This window comes from Lissotriton helveticus, chromosome 4_1 (assembly GCF_964261635.1).
Source record: "Lissotriton helveticus chromosome 4_1, aLisHel1.1, whole genome shotgun sequence".
NCBI lineage: Eukaryota > Metazoa > Chordata > Amphibia > Caudata > Salamandridae > Lissotriton > Lissotriton helveticus.
Window position 1 is genome coordinate 74,645,809 of NC_136063.1, and position 19,626 is coordinate 74,665,434.

A 19,626-nucleotide genomic window follows, 5' to 3' on the forward strand; every position below is an offset into this window, starting at 1 on the left:
CGCAGCCTGTTTCACCGGCCTACCCTTACTAGAGCATGCTGCCCTTTTATTTTTGGCCCTTATATTTTGCCCACTCGAGTCAAGCACTGATTGCGCCCCAACTAGGTTTACTATGTTATGAACCGGTGAAGTTGGCAATATTATTTGAGTAGAGCTTGTGATTAGGGGAGCAGGTGGAGGTGCTGTATCTGCGCCTCAGACTTCCACAACACCACTAGATAGAAGCACAGGTAGGTGTTCCGGCCTATCTATATAGCTCCCAGTTTCTACCATTTGGGGAAGATCTACAGAAGCCTCCGGGACATTGGGGGGAACAGAATGAGTTTTCTCGCTAGCAGGTGATAAGACCTGGGCTACAGCCCCCAGGGAAGAGCGTCTGGAAGGGAGATAGACCTCGGAGAGTCGCCGTTCAGAAATGGCGATCTCATTATCAATGACCGCCGCCACTCTCGTAATGAAGCGGTCCATAGTTCCAATCACTGGGCTCCCAACAGCACCACCCCTTTCGCCCTCAGACCTAAGTAATTTGCCAGAACGGGTTGACATGATAAAAAGGAATGCCTTTAGACAATGTAACGCGACCCACCAGGGCCCCGAGCCGGATGTAAGTGACGTGGCCCAGCCCAGCCTCTGTCAGCCCCTGACTGCCACAGACTGCCCGCCCTTTGCTCGGGCTTCGCTCGGCGTCCCGCTCGCGTCCCGCTGAGCGTCAGGCTGTTGGTTTTAGAGGGACGTTGCGGCCGGGGGGTGTGTCCTGCTGGGGGCGCGGCCGAGCACACCTGTGCAGCGCAGGGACTCCTGGTCTTCTGAGTCCCTGCGGCGCGCGCTCGCCTCAGCCTCAGCCTCACGGAGCTCCCTCCTCCTTACTCACGCTGAGCAGTCCTCCTTGAGCCTCGACCCCACGCCTCACGCCGCGCAGCGGCACCCGCGAAGCGGTTGCTGCAAGAAGTAAACGAGCGGCAGAGGCGGTCAATCCCTCCAGGGACACAGGGAGGCCAAATCTCAAGAAGTCGGCGTGTTCGGCAGCAAAGCACCCAGGTCAGTCATCTTGTATCTTCTATGTATGTGAGGGAAGCGTGTGCTGCTGTTCATCTTACATCTTCTATGTATGTGAGGGAAGAGTGTGCTGCTGTTCATCTTATATCTTCTATGTATGTGAGGGAAGCTTGCGCTGCTGTTCATCTTGTATCTTCTATGTATGTGAATGAAGCTTGCGCTGCTGTTCATGTTGTAGCATGTATGTATGTTGTAGCGTGTTGTTGTAAATATCATTTTAACCTTATTCATTCATTCATTCATTTATCTTTATTTCGGCAATTTTGCCCAAAAAGATGTACATACAGTAATAAAATCAACAGTCTATAAAATACCTGAATGATAAAAAAGTCAAAATGAGCACAAGGAATCATTATGATACATTATTTAACCTTATTGCATTGTGTAGTCTGTTCTTTATTTTATTAGTGTTATGTCACTGTTAGAATATCGTCAATGTTCTTATTTGCATTCTTACATTACTGGGATTCTAGCTTTGGCAGTTAGAGCCTGGCCAGATGAGGAGATGCACGTTTGTTTCTGTGCTGCAAATAAACTCTACTCCTATACAAAAGAAGTGTCTGTCGGATTGGTCATTGGATCTACAACATTTTGGCGACGAGGATGGGATGTGAAGGAAGTCTTTACTGCTATTGTCGAACATGCTGTGACTTCTGTGTATGCAAACGAAGCGTGTGCCCGTGCTGTTCATGCTGTAGCTTCTGTGTATAGACTGCGGGCTTTGCTACACCCCTTCTGGGTGCTATGGACGCCTGTGCTGCTGCTGTCCACGTCACATCCACTGTGTGTGTTATCGAAGCTTGCTCTGATGCTGTCGGCTCTATATCCCTCCTGTGAGTTGGGGACTGGAAAAGATATGTTACTCTCTTAATCGATATTTTATTTACACCAAAAAGTGTCCGCGCCTGGTTAGTGCGCGGTTTACAAGGAGGCGCTGACTCCCGGAGAGTGACTGCTAAACCCTCTCGGCGCCCAACGCGGGTACTGCTCGTTTAGTGATTTAAGAACTGAGCATTTCGCTGGCGCCCTTATATCGCCTTTCTGCCACTTCGCAGCGCTATGGGACCCTTGAGAGAAGGAGAGGCTGAAGAGGAGCGGGGCGGAGTGCAGTGAAGATGGAGGGATTACAGCGCCCAGAGGGGGAGGAGCCCCTCGCAGCGCTATGGGACCCTTGAGAGAAGCAGAGGTCGAAGAGGAGCGGAGTGCAGTGAAGATGGAGAGATTACAGCTCACAAAGGCGGGAGGAGCCCCTCGCAGCGCTCAGAGGGGGAGGAGCCCCTCGCAGCTTTCAGAGGCGGAGGAGCCCCCCGCAGCGCGTCGGTGGCGGCTGGGCTTGAGTTTCGGATGGGACCGGCCTGAGAGCAGTGCGTCCGGGGCGGTGATGGAGCTGGAGGGCATCGGAGGAGCTTTGAAGACTCCTCGGCGCTAGGAGAGCGGAGGCGAGGAGAGGGAGAGAGTTGAGGTGAGTGGGTGTGTGGGGGTGGTTAGTGGGTGCTGAGAGAAACAGCAGACTGCACTCCCCAGCCCCGCTGTCTGCTGCTGACCCGTCCCCCACCCGGCCTAGAGATTTGGAGAAGTCAAGAGGCCCCCCCCCCCCATGCGTAGGGGATGCCCCTCTCTCACTGCGCGTTGTCTCTTCCACTTGTTCTCTTTCTTGCACTCAGTCCTTCTCTCTCTGCCTTTCTTCCTCCTTGTTTCACCCTTCATACCCCCGCCCCCCCCCATCCCCTCTGTCCGTCTTTCCTTGGCACAGCTCAGAAATAGCTGCAGACTCCGTGGCGGTGGTTGTTGCACGAGGGCACCCCGTGTGTGAGGGAACAAGGCGCCGCCTGTGAGGGCCCCCCGTGCTGCCCCCGAGCCCCCCCCCCGGTGCTGCCCCTGAGGGCCCCCGGTGCTGCCCCTGAGGGCCCCCCGTGCTGCCCCCGAGCCCCCCCCCCGGTGCTGCCCCTGAGGGCCCCCGGTGCTGCCCCTGAGGGCCCCCGGTGCTGCCCCTGAGGGCCCCCGGTGCTGCCCCTGAGGGCCCCCGTGCTGCCCCTGAGGGCCCCCCGTGCTGCCCCTGAGGCCCCCGTGCTGGCCGTGAGGGGCCCCTGTGCTGCCCCTGAGCTGCCCCCGTGCTGCCCCTGAGGGGCCCCGTGCTGGTCCTGAGGGGTCCCGTGCTGCCCCTGAGGGCCCCCCGTGCTGCCCCTGAGGGCCCCCGTGCTGCCCCTGATGGCCCCCCGTGCTGCCCCTGATGGCCCCCCGTGCTGCCCCTGAGGGCCCCCCCGTGCTGCCCCTGAGGGCCCCCGTGCTGCCCCTGAGGGGCCCCGTACTTCCCCTGAGGCCCCCCTGCAGCCCCTGCCTGCTGGCTGTACGTGGGAAGGCTAGAGCTGGCTGTAGTGTGGCGCGTGACTCCCCAAACACAGCGAGGGACCCACACCTAGGGAGAACTACACGTCCCATAATGCAGCGGGACCAGGCTTTCCCGATGGTATTCTGCGAGTCAAAGGTCGAACAAAGAGCAGCTGAAGCCCGTCTGTCCGAAGAAGGGACAGTTTTCTAAGCGCTATAACGCCGCTATCGTGGCCCAGGGTGTGTAATCCGTTCCGCTGAGGACCCCCTCTCTGGGGGAGGGCTCACTATGCATCGTAGGGATAGGCACCCCTTAATTTGGAGCGCCTATCAAAGGCAGTGAGGGCCTTCCTGGTGTAAAGCTGGCCTTCTTATGCATGGACCGGCGTCGCGCCTCCTTATGCGAGGACCATCGTTGCGCCTCCTTATGCATGGACCAGCGTTGCGCCTCCTTATGCATGGAACAGTGTCATAGTGTTGCTCCTCCTTATGCATGGGCCAGCGTCGCTCCTCCTTATGCATGGGCCGGTGTCGCTCCTCCTTATGCATGGGCCAGTGTCGCTCCTCCTTATGCATGGGCCGGCGTCGCTCCTCCTTATGCATGGGCCGGCGTCGCTCCTCCTTATGCATGGGCCAGTGTCGCTCCTCCTTATGCATGGGCCAGTGTCGCTCCTCCTTATGCATGGGCCAGTGTCGCTCCTCCTTATGCATGGGCCGGTGTCGCTCCTCCTTATGCATGGGCCGGTGTCGCTCCTCCTTATGCATGGGCCGGCGTCGCTCCTCCTTATGCATGGGCCGGCGTCGCTCATCCTTATGCATGGGCCGGTGTCGCTCCTCCTTATGCATGGGCCGGCGTCGCTCATCCTTATGCATGGGCCGGCGTCGCTCATCCTAATGCATGGGCCGGCGTCGCTCATCCTAATGCATGGGCCAGCGTCGCTCCTCCTTATGCATGGGCCAGCGTCGCTCCTCCTTATGCATGGGCCAGCGTCGCTCCTCCTTATGCATGGGCCGGCGTCGCTCCTCCTTATGCATGGGCCAGCGTCGCTCCTCCTTATGCATGGGCCAGTGTCGCTCCTCCTTATGCATGGGCCAGTGTCGCTCCTCCTTATGCATGGGCCAGTGTCGCTCTGGGGTCGCTCCTCCTTATGCATGGGCCGGCGTCGCTCCTCCTTATGCATGGGCCAGTGTCGCTCCTCCTTATGCATGGGCCAGTGTCGCTCCTCCTTATGCATGGGCCAGTGTCGCTCCTCCTTATGCATGGGCCAGTGTTACTCACGGTGCTCCCGCCTTTCCCCTCTCCCAGATCCACTCTTGCTAACTTTTAGTGTCTCCCCTTTGATTCCAGCTGGGGGCTGCCTGGGCTCCCCTCCTTCAGTGTGCGCGCACGTCCTACCGCCTGACCGCTGACCTCTGACCTCCGTTCACTCGGGACTGAAGAGATCCTCCCCGGGCTTCACCCCTCTCCAGCGCCCTGATGACCCCGAGGGTCCTTCAAGCGCACAGTCCATGCCTGCTGCACTCTGAGCCCCGATCCCCCTATGACGGACACCATGGGAATATCCCAGCCAGTGCTTTCCTTTCATGCCGGTTCGTTTTCTTCCTTTGCCCTCCTCCTGCCTTTGGTTCCTCTTCCCACCGGCTGAAGTCCTCGCTCAGAGCCTTTTCTTCTGCCCTATCCAGACCTGTTTTTGTGTTTTTGTCCCTTTGCATCCCAGCGCCTCCACAGACTCTTTACAGGTGTCTGCGGCGTCATTGCCATCGCCTAGCAAAGGGTCTCGCCTCTGGCCTGGATCCGAGCAGCCCCTGCCTGCGCTCTGCCTGTTTTGCACCTTCCCAGGCCTTGGCTTCCGGTCGCTCCTTCCCAGGCCTTGGCTTCCGGTGGCTCGGATCCTGCCCCAGGCATTGGTCCAGGGTTCTTCTTGCCTCGCGCTACCTTTGAAGATGATGGATGCACCCCAGGCCTCGAGCTGCATGGCTGCCCCACCCAGAAGCATCACCAGCCCCCTCATCTGACCTGTTGTTAGTTCTGGGGGCACTTGGCGCGGCTGCAGCTCCCCTTTCGGTCCGACTGACTCGGGGAACAGAATCCATTCCATGGCAGCCCGTAGAGAGCAGGTTCCACGAGTCTCCTTTTGGCTGAGGACGACTCTTGAATCTGTCGGCTCCACCGGCTGAAGGCTTACATCTTCAATCAATCAGGGGATTTGTAAAGCGCACTACTTACCCAGTTACGGTCTCAAGGCGCTGGGGGGGGGGTGAAATGAGGTGCAGCTAGTGGTCGAAAACCAGGAAGACGGTCACCCAGGCCCTCGTCACCAGCCGACTTGACTACGGGAACACCCTCTACACCGGAACCACAGCGAAACTTCAGAAAAGACTTCCACGAATCCAGAACGCCTCCGCACGACTCATCCTGGACATCCCCCGACGCAGCCACATCTCCGACCACCTGAGAGACCTGCACTGGCTCCCCGTCAAAAAGAGAATCACGTTCAGGCTCCTCACCCACGCACACAAAGCCCTCCACGACCTGGGCCCCAACCTCAACAACCGCCTGACCTTCTACACACCCACCCGCCAGCTACGATCGACCAGCCTCGCCCTCGCCACCGTACCACGCATCCGCAGAGCCACCGCCGGAGGAAGATCCTTCTCCTACCTGGCGGCCAAGACATGGAACTCCCTCCCCATCCACCTTCGGCTGACACTGACCATCTCTCCTTCAGGAGACAACTCAAGACCTGGCTGTTCGAGCAGTAGCGGATCCCTCCCCCCCAGCGCCTTGAGACCCTCCGTGTGAGTAGCACGCTATACAAATATCTTGATTGATTGATTATCGCTCCTTTCTCCTTTCATTCATTCCCATGGGCCTCGAGGCCCATAGGAATGAATAGGAAGATATTCCCCATTTGCGAGTACCCATTAGGTACTTGCAAATTGCAAATGCAATATCAACGGTGCAAGGGTGTCCTAAGCACACCCTGATGCACCCCTGAAATGAGCATGTGTGCACATGTGGCGCACATACATGCCTGGCACTTTGAAAAATGCCAAAAAGTGCATTTTTCAAAGATATCGCACATTACTACCAACTTGAAGTTGGTGGTAATTTCCAAGTTCTTAAGGAGAAATCGCACAACATGGGTGATTTTTACATCGCATTTAAGGAATCGCATTCCTTAAATGCTTTCGCAAAATAGGGAATTGCCAATTTGGCAATTCCCTATTTTGCGAGGGCCTTTTGGGATGCTACATCCCAAAAGGCTATTTTCCCGTTTGCAAACGGGCCGATTTGTGAACGGGAAATAGGCTCTATACATATGCCCCACAGTCTTGAACCGAGTTTAGAGGGATGGTGAGGTGCGAGATGTCCTTTGGAGAGGAGCCCTGTAGGTACCCTTGGGTGTCATCTGCCTATTGATGATGGGAGATCCCTGATTTTCTCAGTAAGATTCCAAGAGGCTCTTTATGAAGCTTGAATAAGGTCGAAGCAAGGTTAGATCCCACAGAGACCCTTTGATCTACGGCCATCTGTCTTGAGAAACAACCATCAATTTTTACCCTCCACGACCTGCCCACGAGGAATGATTCAAATATTTAAGGTACACGCCTTCCATGCCCGTTGAATTTTTGAGTGTCAAGCAGTGGTTAACTGTATCAAAAGCTGATAATTTGAGAAATGTTAGGAGGCTGGAGTTGCCTAAATATAGGACTTGAATTGCATCATCGACCACGTGGGTGGAGAAGTGTTGTGCCCTTGATTGACACCAGGTTGGTATTCCTCTAGGAGATTCTTATCTCTGATGTATTGAGTGCGTTCATCCGCTGCTCATCTTTCAATGATTTTCGCAAGGACAGGCAAATTGGGGACAAGGCGAAACTTGTTGAGGCCATTCGCATCTGCAGATGTTTTTTTTTTTTTAGCAGTGGAGTAACTTGTCCAGTCTTGAGGCAGTCAGCAAATATTCCTTGGCTGAAGGAGAGATTCACCAGTGTTTCACTTTATTTATGTGTGTCTCTCGTCATTGATGCTGAACATACCTCCTTTGTTAGTCTGTCACACTCCTCGTCCCACCTTTCTTTGTCTTATGTCAGTGACACGGGTCACATTGTGAAGCCACTCTCCTGGTCCCACCTTTCTTTGTCTTACATCAGTGACATGGGTCACACTGATGCCATGCTCCTGGTCCCACCTTTGTTATTCTGCCTCTTGTTAGTGACAAGGGTCACATTGTAAAGCCACTCTCCTGGTCCCACCTTTCTTTGTCTTACATCAGTGACATGGGTCACACTGTGATGCCATGCTCCTGGTCCCACCTGTGTTCATGTTCTCTTGTTAGTGACATGGGTCACACTGTGAAGCCACTCTCCTGGTCCCACCTTTCTTTGTCTTACATCAGTGACATGGGTCACACTGTGATGCCATGCTCCTGGTCCCACCTTTGTTTATGTTCTCTTGTTAGTGACACGGGTCACACTGTGAAGCCACTCTCCTGGTCCCACCTCTCTTTGTCTTACATCAGTGACATGGGTCACACTGTGATGCCACGCTCCTGGTCCCACCTTTGTTCATGTTCTCTTGTTAGTGACACGGGTCACACTGTGAAGCCACTCTCCTGGTCCCACCTGGCTTTGTCTGTCTTATGTCAGTGACACGGGTCACACTGTGAAGCCACTCTCCTGTTCCCACGTTTCTTTGCGTGTCTTATGTCAGTGACACGAGTCACACTGTGAAGCCACGCTCCTGTTCCCACGTTTCTTTGTCCGTCTTATGTCAGTGGCACGGGTCACACTGTGAAGCCACACTCCTTGTCACACTTTCTTTGTCTGTCTTATGTCAGTGACACGGGTCACACTGTGAAGCCACACTCCTGGTTCCTCTTTTCTTTGTCTATCTTATGTCAGTGACACGAGTCACACTGTGAAGCCACGCTCCTGGTTCCTCTTTTCTTTGTCTGTCTTATGTCAGTGGCACGGGTCACACTGAAGCCACACTCCTCGTCCCACCTTTCTTTGTCTGTTTTATGTCAGTGACACTGGTCACACTGTGAAGCTACGCTCCTGGTCCCACCTTTCTTTGTCTGTCTTATGTCAGTGACACGGGTCACACTGAAGCCACGCTCCTCGTCCTCCTCGTCTTACCAAAGGATGCAGCATTACACCCCATAATTTAGCCAACCCTGCCGCATAGCGTGATCCTCCGTGCCGCATAATTCCAGTGGCCCTGGCTCAGGGCGGTCACTTTCACCTTCTCTTTAGTGGGTTCTTTTTTCGTTGTTTCAGAGTCGCCAGGATGAGTTCCCCTTCGAATGGTTATGGGACATTTGACTCCTCCCTGAACAGTAAGCATATTTCTTATTTTCGTTTTTCCTTTTGCACATTTTTAAATTGTCGCACAGTCTTGATTATTAGGGCTTCCGGTTTTATAGTATTTATTTTTTCAACATTTCCGTCTGTATTTTATCCACATTTATTTTTTAGCCACATTATTGAAATGTATCCATATTTATTTTGTGTTTTAAGTACAAATGGAACTGTAACATGGTGTATTTCCACATTTATTTAACTAATAAATATGCACTCACACTTTGATGCCTGTTGCATTTTAGGAAGTTAAGCAGCCAATGAAGCAGAACACTATTCCCACTTGTTAATATTAGCAATATATACAAATATATGTTAACATATTCCTACATTTAAGGAAATCTCATCCTGTGTTTAACTCCCCATGCTGTCTATCTGCTCAGATGTTGGCTTGGAATTCATGAAGACAGCGTTGAAAGTCACTCATAAGAAGCACAGTTTTCTTTCTTTTTGTGCTTTTAAAAATAAATACAGACAGAAAACACATTGCCTTCTGTCTGTATTTACCTGGAAAAATCAGTAAAAATGGGAGCTTTTATTGATTATTTGTCCCAAAGATCGCAGAGTTGCGCCCTGCTTTCTTTGTATGTGCGGGGGAATCATGGGTGAGATTTCCTGCGGTGGGTGGGCCCTGGGGTCTGTGATCTTGGAGTGTCCTGACGTCTGCCAAGGTGCAGGGACGCCTGGATTTCCAGAAGCACAGGCCCGAGCTCAGCAGGGGCGCTGCCAGGCAGTGCCTTTAACTGGTTGGTGGATTTTGGACTGTAGCGGTTTGTTTACTCAGTAACCACTGTGCATCGGTGTCGGTGTGTGCATTCAGTTTATGTTAAACATGCATTTGCAATGCAATAGGTCTCGCATTCGCGAAATTGTGAGCTATTGGTGTTGCAAATGATAATGGTTTTTCTTCGTTTTGAAATGATGCCAGCAGTCGCATAATGAGAAAAGAAATTCCACTACTAAAGGAAAGGGTGCAGAACCACAGGCTGTTACTAGATGTCCCTGGGACACCTAGTGACAGCCTGTGGTACTGCACCCTTTTCTAAACCCTAATATAGGAATCCCATTACCCAGTGGCTCAAGGAACGAGCGTGAGCATTTCTTCCTTCATTAGGGTGGCCAGCTTTTTTTTCTATTTATTTTTGTAGGAATTGCAACGCGTAAATATGGTATTGTCGGGGGAAATCCGGTTCGGAAAGGAGCTATTGTGCATAGAACTCCAGCGAAGTTGAAAAAAGTCATTAAGAATAGTGTGCTGAGCAAGTGAAAATAAAACGTACTGAGTAAAGTCACATGTAAAAGGGACTGTCCTTATGAAAGGTTTCGACTGAAGAGAAGGTGGTACTAAAGAGGGAGAAGGTAGGACTATTACAGAAATAAACCAATGAAATACAAGCAGTTCTAAACAACACTGGAAGGAGCCAATCAAATACATGGGTGGAACATAGGCGGAGCATAAAGCTCATATTCTGAATACAGTATGGCTTGAAGAGACAGCCGAAACGCTGCCTAGGCGCGACCTATAAAATATATAAAAGTATCTGTGAATTGTGAATACGAGGAGTTAGTGGTTCAAATGCACTTTTGTTTTTTTAACACAAATCGATACAATTATTAAGTATAGTAATCAATCTTCATAAAGTGCAATTAAAGTGTGTGCTTACAGCAGATTTCATCTTAAAAGATTCGGCTACTTTAGAATCAATGTTATTCAATTTCAAAAGTTGCGGTCTGTGCTCAGGGAATGTGACTCTGGTAGTGAAAGACTGCAAGTGAACATGTGTGTGAGTTTTATCAGTGTCTCATCGTTGCAGGACTGCTAGATTTTTTTTTCTTCTATGCTGTTTATTAGAAGTAAAAAAATGTTGTGTACGCCAATCAACCATGATAAATAGGAGCTTAAATCCCTATGCACTGAAAAATCAGAACCCAGTAGTTTGAGTTGAATGAATCTAAAAAACAAACATTAACAGCTTTCTCAATACACAGAAATACATTTCTGAATTGGCTTCAATAGTCACATAATTTTAGGTGTACACGCCAGTGGGCTGAGGCTACTTGTTTTCGTACACCTTAAATAAGCCAGAAGGGCTGGGGCTGAGAGTGTGTGGTAGAGCGCCTGTTTCGCACAGTTCTTTGGCATGTTCATTGTGGCAGTTGTGTTGTATTGTAGCATTTCTCTGTTGCTTATTACTCCTTTCCGGGCTGCTGAAATTCTTACCCACATGGATAGCAAGCTATGCACCGTCAGGTGTGTGGTTGGAATTGTGATATTTTTGTATAGAGTTTTTGTGCGAAGTGATGTAATGTTGTGTGTGATGAAATTCGAGGTGCAGTTATTGTGTAATGGAACTTGGCACATGGTTTTGTGAAGAATGAGGTTATGTGAGAGCGAATTACAAAAATGATAATTGTAATAAGTTTGACAACTTCTAGGCAGCTACACAGTACCAGCCTAGACATGGGGCAGTGGCAGCCTGTGTGCTTGTCCACAAAATAGGGATTGCGAGGGGGATCTGTGAGTAATCTATGAAGACCCACTAATTCATATAGCACCAGGCAGAGATACTATCAAATGAGTACACGAATGCTAAGCTGACAACGATGGTGTTGGCCCTGGCCCTCTTTGCAGGGTCACCTCAGATTGTTGCCTTTCATTGTTGAACCAGTTTTCGTTTGCTTTCAGGGCTTTGTACACTTTTTCTCTGCTAATCAGTGGTAAATTGCTTGTGTTTTCCCTTTTTCAAACATGGTAAGAGTGGCCTACGCCTGATTGGTACATTTATTTTGCTCATACGTCCTTAGTATATGGAACTACATGTCCCCAGGGCCTGTAAGTTAAAATGCTACTATTTGACTTGCGGTACAAAAGGGGGTGGTAATGGACAGAGCATCTGAATCAATGAAACACTCACACCCAGTCAAAAGATCTGGGTTTAATCCATCACCGTTCTTTGGCCCACTCTGCCACCCCAGTTCAGACATGGCTATATGCAAATCATTCTGACCCTGTGCCTCATGGGAACAGTCAAGCCCGAACTGCCAAGCCATGCCTTCCCTGGACCGGAAACAAGCTTCAGTGGTGCATTGTGCTTGTTGGTGCTATTTTCACCTAAACCTCTGAAAACTCACATAGCCAGTTCTCTTGATTGGATTTTTGTTGTTTCGGGGTTATCTTATCTATTACATTTTTCCCTAGTTTTCTAATTTGGTTTAGTATTTTTTCCTGCTGTGGTGTTTCCACTATTTTACTGTTTGAGTGCTGCATAAATACTTTGCACATTACCTCTTAGTGAAGTTTATCTGCTTTTGTGCCAATCTACTAGGTTTTTATTCGTGACTTTTGTGGTTCACCCTAGCAAGGATTGTGTTTATTTGAGTGGGGGTCTCACCCCTCTCCACTAGTATCCCAAATTCTAACAGGTGAGAATTCGTAACATGAGGGGTGGCCAGGCACCCTCTTTTCAGTATTATTTTTAAGGTGGGCTATTGCTGAACAGATACACCCATGAAGGAGGAAGGAAGTGGAATAGTTATCAAAAACTGCAACCTGAATAAAAACAACTTAATCTTTAAATGCCTGGTTTCTACCTACTCTTGCAAAGCCAAATGAAGGCAACATTTTAAGCAGGTGTTCATTCCCCTGGTTTCTCTGAAGTCTCCGAAAGGCAGACTAGCACCAGACGGACGAGTTCTAGTCGAATCGGGTCTCAAACCCTAGCCAGACTGGCACCCTACACATGCGAGGGTGAGAGACAAAGCACTTGATAGGTTGTTGTCCTCCTAGTACACAAGTATTGAATCTGCCTGCCTCATGTTACCTTTCTGTTCTCTCCCCTCCAGGCAAGACCAATATTTTTCTTAGCTCCCAGAGGATCAGTCTTTCCAGGATGCATCCTCATCCTAGGCATCTAGAATTTCCTTCATCCTAGGCATCTAGAATTTCCTACATCCTAGGCATCTAGCATTTCCTTCATCCTAGGCATCTAGAATTTCCTTCATCCTAGGCATCTAGAATTTCCTTCATCCTAGGCATCTAGAATTTCCTTCATCCTAGGCATCTAGAATTTCCTTCATCCTAGGCATCCAGAATTTCCTTCATCCTAGGCATCTAGAATTTCCTACATCCTAGGCATCTAGAATTTCCTTAATCCTAGGCATCTAGAATTTCCTTCATCCTAGGCATCTAGAATTTCCTTCATCCTAGGCATCCAGGATTTCCTTCATCCTAGGCATCTAGCATTTCCTTCATCCTAGGCATCTAGAATTTCCTTCATCCTAGGCATCTAGAATTTCCTTCATCCTAGGCATCTAGAATTTCCTTCATCCTAGGCATCCAGAATTTCCTTCATCCTAGGCATCCAGAATTTCCTTCATCCTAGGCATCCAGAATTTCCTTCATCCTAGGCATCTAGAATTTCCTTCATCCTAGGCATCTAGAATTTCCTTCATCCTAGGCATCCAGAATTTCCTTCATCCTAGGCATCCAGAATTTCCTTCATCCTAGGCATCTAGAATTTCCTTCATCCTAGGCATCTAGAATTTCCTTCATCCTAGGCATCTAGAATTTCCTCCACGAACAACTTCCTCTTTTATAATGTGCAGCAAGTGCCATTTCCGTTTCCAAGTATGAGTCCATTCTTTCAGCAGGCAGGTGACCCACCATCCACACAGGCAGCTACAGGGTATTATCTCTTTTTACTTAACAGAACATTCTGATCTGGGGAGTTATGGTTTTATCATTTAAGTAAGAGTTCAAAAATCCATCATGCAATGTGCTGGTGGCTAAAAAGCCAGGACTGGCTGAAGGTGCGACACATGACAAGCAGTACACTTGGCAGCTGTTATCAGGTTAGTCAGTAACACTGCAGTGGAGTAACTTGATGCAGCACAAGCAGGACCTTCAGCCCTGGAAGAACAGAGTGGAGGCTCAACATGGCGTCTGCACCAGGGACTATCAGCTGCTACTCTCCGTCTCACCCTTCAGCTGTGATCACGCATTCCTCAGATGTACACAGGGGACACCCGGGCACTCCCATCTCTACCTCTCCATGATTCTGCTTTTGACTTTTAGCCAATGAAGATCTTTGAGAGCAGAAGACACAGAGTGTTACCTAAACAAGTCCAGTAGAAGTCTGGCTGCCAAATTTTGAAGATTTTGCTTTTGTTCAGATTTTGAGCTTGCAGGCCAATGTAGAGGCCGTTGCAATCGTCTATCATGGATAATACCAAGGTGGAAATAACTGATTTCCTGACTGAGTTTGGCAGAAATATTAATATTTTTTTAAGTCTTCTCAAAGTACTATACGACAAGGAAACCACTGCGTTAATTTGATTGCCTAGGAGTAAACGATCATCAATAATGACAACAAAACTCTTGGCTTTCCTGGAAGGAGCAGGAAGGGGGCCCAAGCCCATGGCAACTGGTCAGCAAGGGGCAGACCAGAAGTTGGGATTATTGCCAAGTAATGGCGGGGTTTGTTCATTCAGCCATCAATAAATGTCACACAGTCGTGGATGGGAAGAAAAGTGTGGTTGGCATCGTTGGAGGCTGATAGCACATTTTGTGAGTCATCCGCGTAAGATGCGAGAGAACCCGAAGGATACAACCAGAGGAGCCAGATCAGTAACGTTTATATTAAAAAGAGTAGGGCTAAGAGAGGATCCCGTCGGAACGCCACAGGGCAGGTGAAATGAGCTTGAAGGGAAGGCATCAATGTTGATTGTTTTCTCTGTTCAACAGGAAGGATGAGACTAGTTTCAAGGCAAGATTTTTTTATACCTTATGCTCCCAGACTGTGGATCAACTTGGAATGATCCACCTTATCAAATGCTGCAGACAGGGCCAACAGGATAAGGGCGGTTGCCCCACCCTCCTCCCCCCAAATCCAGGTTGAATTTAAGCTCATTGGTGGCCTTGATCAAGGCGGTCTCTGCGCTCGGATCTGAATCCGAAATAAGTAGGATCCAAGCAGTTAGTCCTTAATGAACTGATTTAATTGAATGTTCATCACTTTTTCGACTATTTTCACAGGGAAGAGAAGTCTAGAAACGGGCCAATAATTGGCCGGGTCTTCGGGGTCCAGATTAGTTTTACTCAATAAAGGCAGAATGGAGGCTCGCTTCCATTGGGATGGGAAGATACCTGTTCTGAACATGTTATTGAACAGGTTTGAGAGACGGGCCGCATTAATGTCAAGGACCAGCTTAACTGAGGGCAGACAAGGATCGTCCGGAGAACCTGACTTGGTGGTCAAGATGAGATCTTTTATTTGTGATGCAGAGACAAGGGAGAATGGAACGAAACCATTAATGGACAAGTCATTATCGGAGACGGTGTTCACATTATCTTGACTGGTGGACGGCGGAAGATTACCTAAGTGACCGAATGAGTTACAAATTGAATCAATTTTGCCCGTGAAGTGCGAAGCAATCTCATCGCAAAAGGACTGGCTAACCCAATCCCTTTTATACTTTGGTTGTTTAGTACGTTTATAGATGACTCGTCATACAAGAGTCGGGAACCACTCTGGTAGGTGGTACGTTCTTTATTATAGCTTTTTAGCCCACCGTAGTGTGCTATACTGGCTATTAAAGGCCTTCTCCAGCGTTAAAGGCCCGAGCTGAAGGCGAGGGCCTTTAACAAGGGAGCAGGACTTTATTATCCCGTAGAGCCCAGCTACGAAGGGCTATAAGGCTATTAGAACATTCTGCCACTAGAGGGCAGAACGCACTAACAAATTAAACAAAGCCCTCTGGAGCCCGAGTGGATTAGCTCCCCTCTGACTCCAGAGGCATTTGTTCAAAAAACATTGGAATGTTGCTCTGTGGGCCTTTACCGGCCCGTAGAAGCTCGGAGCACTTCATTGTATTCAACGGAGTGCTCCACATTCCAATGTTCTAATCTACATTAGACATTAGGTTACAGCTACGGCAGGTAGGTCCTGCTTGGGCTCCATTCTACCCACAACTGTCCTTAATTTCCGGGCTTCACCCAGTAGCACACAGGCACCAACGTCCACCTGCGGTGAGATTTTTATTTTTTTTATTTTACCAGAGTGCAAGGGAAATGTCCTTTCCTAAAACAAAAGGGTTTAAACCGGATATGCCGCTGTTACTTTGGGTCGGAACATGACTCCACTGCGTCCGATGAACCTTGAAGGCTGTTTGGGATCGTGAAGTGGAGCTGGACATTGCAAAGCACTACAAAACTCCATGCCGTTCACCCTCCCGAAGTCATTCCCACAGCAGATTTTTGTTGTGGTCGAAGTCTTCGGGAAAGTCAAAGAAGAATAACAAGAAGTATAAACGGGAATCAGCCCATTCCATCTCCAGAAGAGGCGCAAAAGTTTCAATGTGCCAGTCGGTCTTGCTCCAAACTCCGGAGGAGCTGGTTCCTAGTCTAGTGCTGATGCACACCGACGTTCCAGGTCCACGGGCCTATTTAGAGGAGGTTGAGGCCTTTAGGAAGGACATGCCAAGTTTTTTCGGCACTTTTTCGGTTCTTTTTTGGGCTACCTTCAGACCTTCTAAGATCCACAGAGGCCTCTAAACGGACTAACGTCGCCGGGTCTGCCCTCGCCGCTGTCTGTTACTCCTGAGTCCTTAATCAATCAATCAATCAATCAATGACACTTATAGAGCGCGCTACATACCCGTAGGGATGTTAACACATCTCAGGTTCTGCACAGGCTTCTGTGCCAACTTCAGTCCCAGTGCCACACTCTGCGCGGGTTCCTTGATGACTGTCCAGTGTTCACTGTGCCTCTTGAACCAAGCTACACCTGACTGAAAAGCCCCAACCAATGCAAAACTGGCCTTGGCTTGCTTGCGTTTTGGTTCGGAGAAGGCCTGGTGATGGGATGGGAAGTCTTCTGCACGGCTCTGGAGAACCTGCCTTCCTGCCCTATGTTGATTTCCTGGCAAGTCACCTGAAAGTACTGTAGGCTTTCTTGATCTATACCTCAGTATGTCCACATGTCCACCGAGGGTCTTCCTGGTTACTTGGATTGAGTTCCTAGAGCTGGGCTCTTAGGTCAAGGGGGCATGTATAATGCCCCTCTCTTTTACAGAACGGCAGCTGCCCTCCCTACCCAGGCTGTGGTAGGCTGACAGCGGTGGCAGCCTTCATCTAGTCTCACAGGTCATGCATACTCTAGAGGGGCTGCCTGCCACCCCTCTCCTGGTCCAGTTTGGGCAGTCTCCCAGACCTGTGTTCTTAGCCTCTATGGGATGTGTCTATTGAGAGCCGGTGGGTTCACTGGGCGAGGATAGTGAGCTGTTGTGCTTGTGAGCTGAGCTGGGGTCTGTTCTGCTGGACTTTCTGCTGGGTGATGGTCAGGGCCTCATGGTCAGGGAAATACCTCTCTGGGGATTGGACGGACAGGTACCCAGAGACTGAGCGCCCACCTCACGTGGACTGAGCACGCATTGAACATGCAGGAAATATGCCGCAGGATTGGAGGCGCGCCCAGGATGCAAAAGTAGCAGACTCTCTGATTGGATTAAGCTGTCACTCAGGGAGTGATTGAAGTCTGCCCTCATGGGCCAGTTGGTTGTTCAGGGCTGTTGTCTTTTCTAACAAGGAAGCTGACATGCAAGAATCGAGTCCAGGCGTTGGATTGCCATTTTTTCTGACCGGGGAATAGGGGTTCAGCTAGGGGTGGGCGAAGTTTTTATTCCCGCCATCAGAATTGGAGGAATTTAGTAAATCCGTGTAACTCTTGTAACGTTGAACTATTAAAAAAATTCTGCCGCCCTGCCAGCGGAACTAACAAGCACTAGTTACAACATCTTACGGGGTGTGCGGATGAGTGCCTTCCTCTTACAAACTATGGTGCACGTGCGCCATCTAGTGGCAAAGAACAGAAATTGTTGACCGGTTTTCGCCAAGCACAGGGCATTTCAAACACGTTTGTCTCTTGCAATGTGTATTCTCTCCCTCGTGGAACACGTTATATAAGTCACAGCACGTTGGTATGTGCAGTTAGACGCTGCACTAACCAGCTCTGAATTGATAATTCTACACATAGCCATTTCTGGAGATCCTTTGATTCTGAGGCCCTGAACATTTTTGAACTTCCCAAGCAATGCCTACACTTTTGGGGCAGATTAACAAGCCCCTTGCGCCACTTTTGCGTCACTTTTAACATAGGAAAAGTGACACCTGGGAAAAGTGACGCAAAAGTGGCGCAAGGGGCTTGTAATTCTGCCCCTATATATCTCAGTTGTTTTCCAAAAATGCCGTAACCTCTTTCCTTCCAAGTCCACCTTTCATCTTTGATGCCCCGCCCACTTCCTCTTAGACCCGCCCCTAACTTTCCTGCAGTCGTGCTGGACAATGCGTGTGGGGGTCTCCCCGGATCCTGGTAGGGTCTCTCCTGTAACTTACAGGAGGGGGACTAACAGGAGTAAGATGTCACTGCAGAGGAAGTCCAGGCCAAGAAACCCCCCCTCCGCGGATGAGTCACGGCGCAGCTGTAGTGTGCAAGGTCACCCCGTTATCCCTCGGTTCGTGCAGAGGCTGAGGGGAGCAGTGCACACAGTGGAATCTTCCAGACCCGCTGCTTGCTCTCTGACGATCACTAATCACGCAAATCTGAGGCGATATAAACACGAGGATCCCGCCCCCTGTGCACAACACACAAACACTGCCAACCTGCCGCTGCCGCAGCGCACCGTGAGTGTGTGGTCTTGGGCAGACGACCCTGCTGAGCAGCCAGCGAGCTGTGTCTGCAGGGCAGGCTGCTCGGTACTTCTGCTGCTCCATCTGCGTGACGATGCAGCTCCTCCAGACGGTTCAGCACCTCCTGAAAATATCGGTCATGCTGGTGTTAAACCGGCCTTCTGGCTCCCCCCATTGCAAGAGCAGGCCTGCTTCTGTGGTATGTTGATTCATTTTGCAGCGGGGTCCTTTAAAATTGTGTCCTGAAGCAAACCTCCATGTGCCAAGCCTACTGGGAAGGCCTCTTTAGACCCTTTCAGTTACACAAACCAGAACACAGTTCTGAAGGTAACAGCATTACGGAGAAAAACCAAAGGAAATGATGGACGGAGTGTTGACAATACAAGCACTCACCCCCAGTCAACTGATCTGGGTTTAATCCATCACCGTTCTTTAGCCCACTCTGCCACCCCAGTTCAGACATGGCTATATGCAAATCAGTCTGACCCTGTGCCTCATGGGAACAGTCCAGCCCGAACTGCCTAGCCATGCCTTCCCTGGACCGGAAACAAGCTTCCGAGGACCGGTTTCTGGCATTTCAGCCGTCTTCAGCCCTGCTTGCTTGAATCCAGTGGCAATGTGAGCAAGGGACTCACGTCTGAGCATACCCTGCCAACTTATGGCGAGCAAAGAAAAACCAAAGTAACAACATTACGCCAACTTTAGGCTTCATTTAGCTCGTAACAGTGGGTTTATATAATTTAATTTAATTGTGGGTTTATATAGCGCTAGAATCAACTCCCGGAGGAGTATCTCCGCGCTTCGACCGCTGGGGAACCCGTCCTGGCTCACCCTGAGAGATGGTCCCTAATGGGTATCTCTAAGGTGCGACCAAGCATCCCCGGCAGTCTAGGGGGCCGTTGTGAAGATGAGGCAAGCTAATGCCCAGAGTTGCCGAGTGTGGTCCCTGACTGGAGTAGGCACCGAGGCGAGAATTATCGAGCCCGCTGACCCTGGTCCACGACCCTGCCGCGTCGGGAATCGAACCCTGGTCCCGGGCCGTCCTCTGCTTACGGGTCTGCCGCCTCTAACCAGTGAGCCACACCACTCCACACTCCTGAATTGATTAGTTTAGTTGACAGTAGCATGCCTCACAAATGACATAAACAAGCCGACTGGAAACACGGTAGCGGCACACTTGTAACAAGCTG

The 19,626-nt window shown here is 50.1% G+C and overlaps 1 protein-coding gene across 3 annotated transcripts in view; it reads left to right on the forward strand.

Moving 5' to 3' along the window:
• The window catches only part of SLC52A2 (solute carrier family 52 member 2), a 180,651-nt gene that overhangs the window by 66,222 nt on the left and 94,803 nt on the right, over positions 1-19,626 (forward strand). Inside the window, exon 1 of one of the 3 annotated variants that reach the window (XM_078686460.1) lies at positions 8,705-8,729. The exons of the other annotated variants lie outside the window; for them this stretch is intronic. The gene's annotated coding sequence lies outside the window, so the exon portion shown is untranslated. Of the gene's footprint in view, positions 1-8,704; positions 8,730-19,626 lie in introns of those variants that run through there. 3 annotated transcript variants of the gene reach the window in all.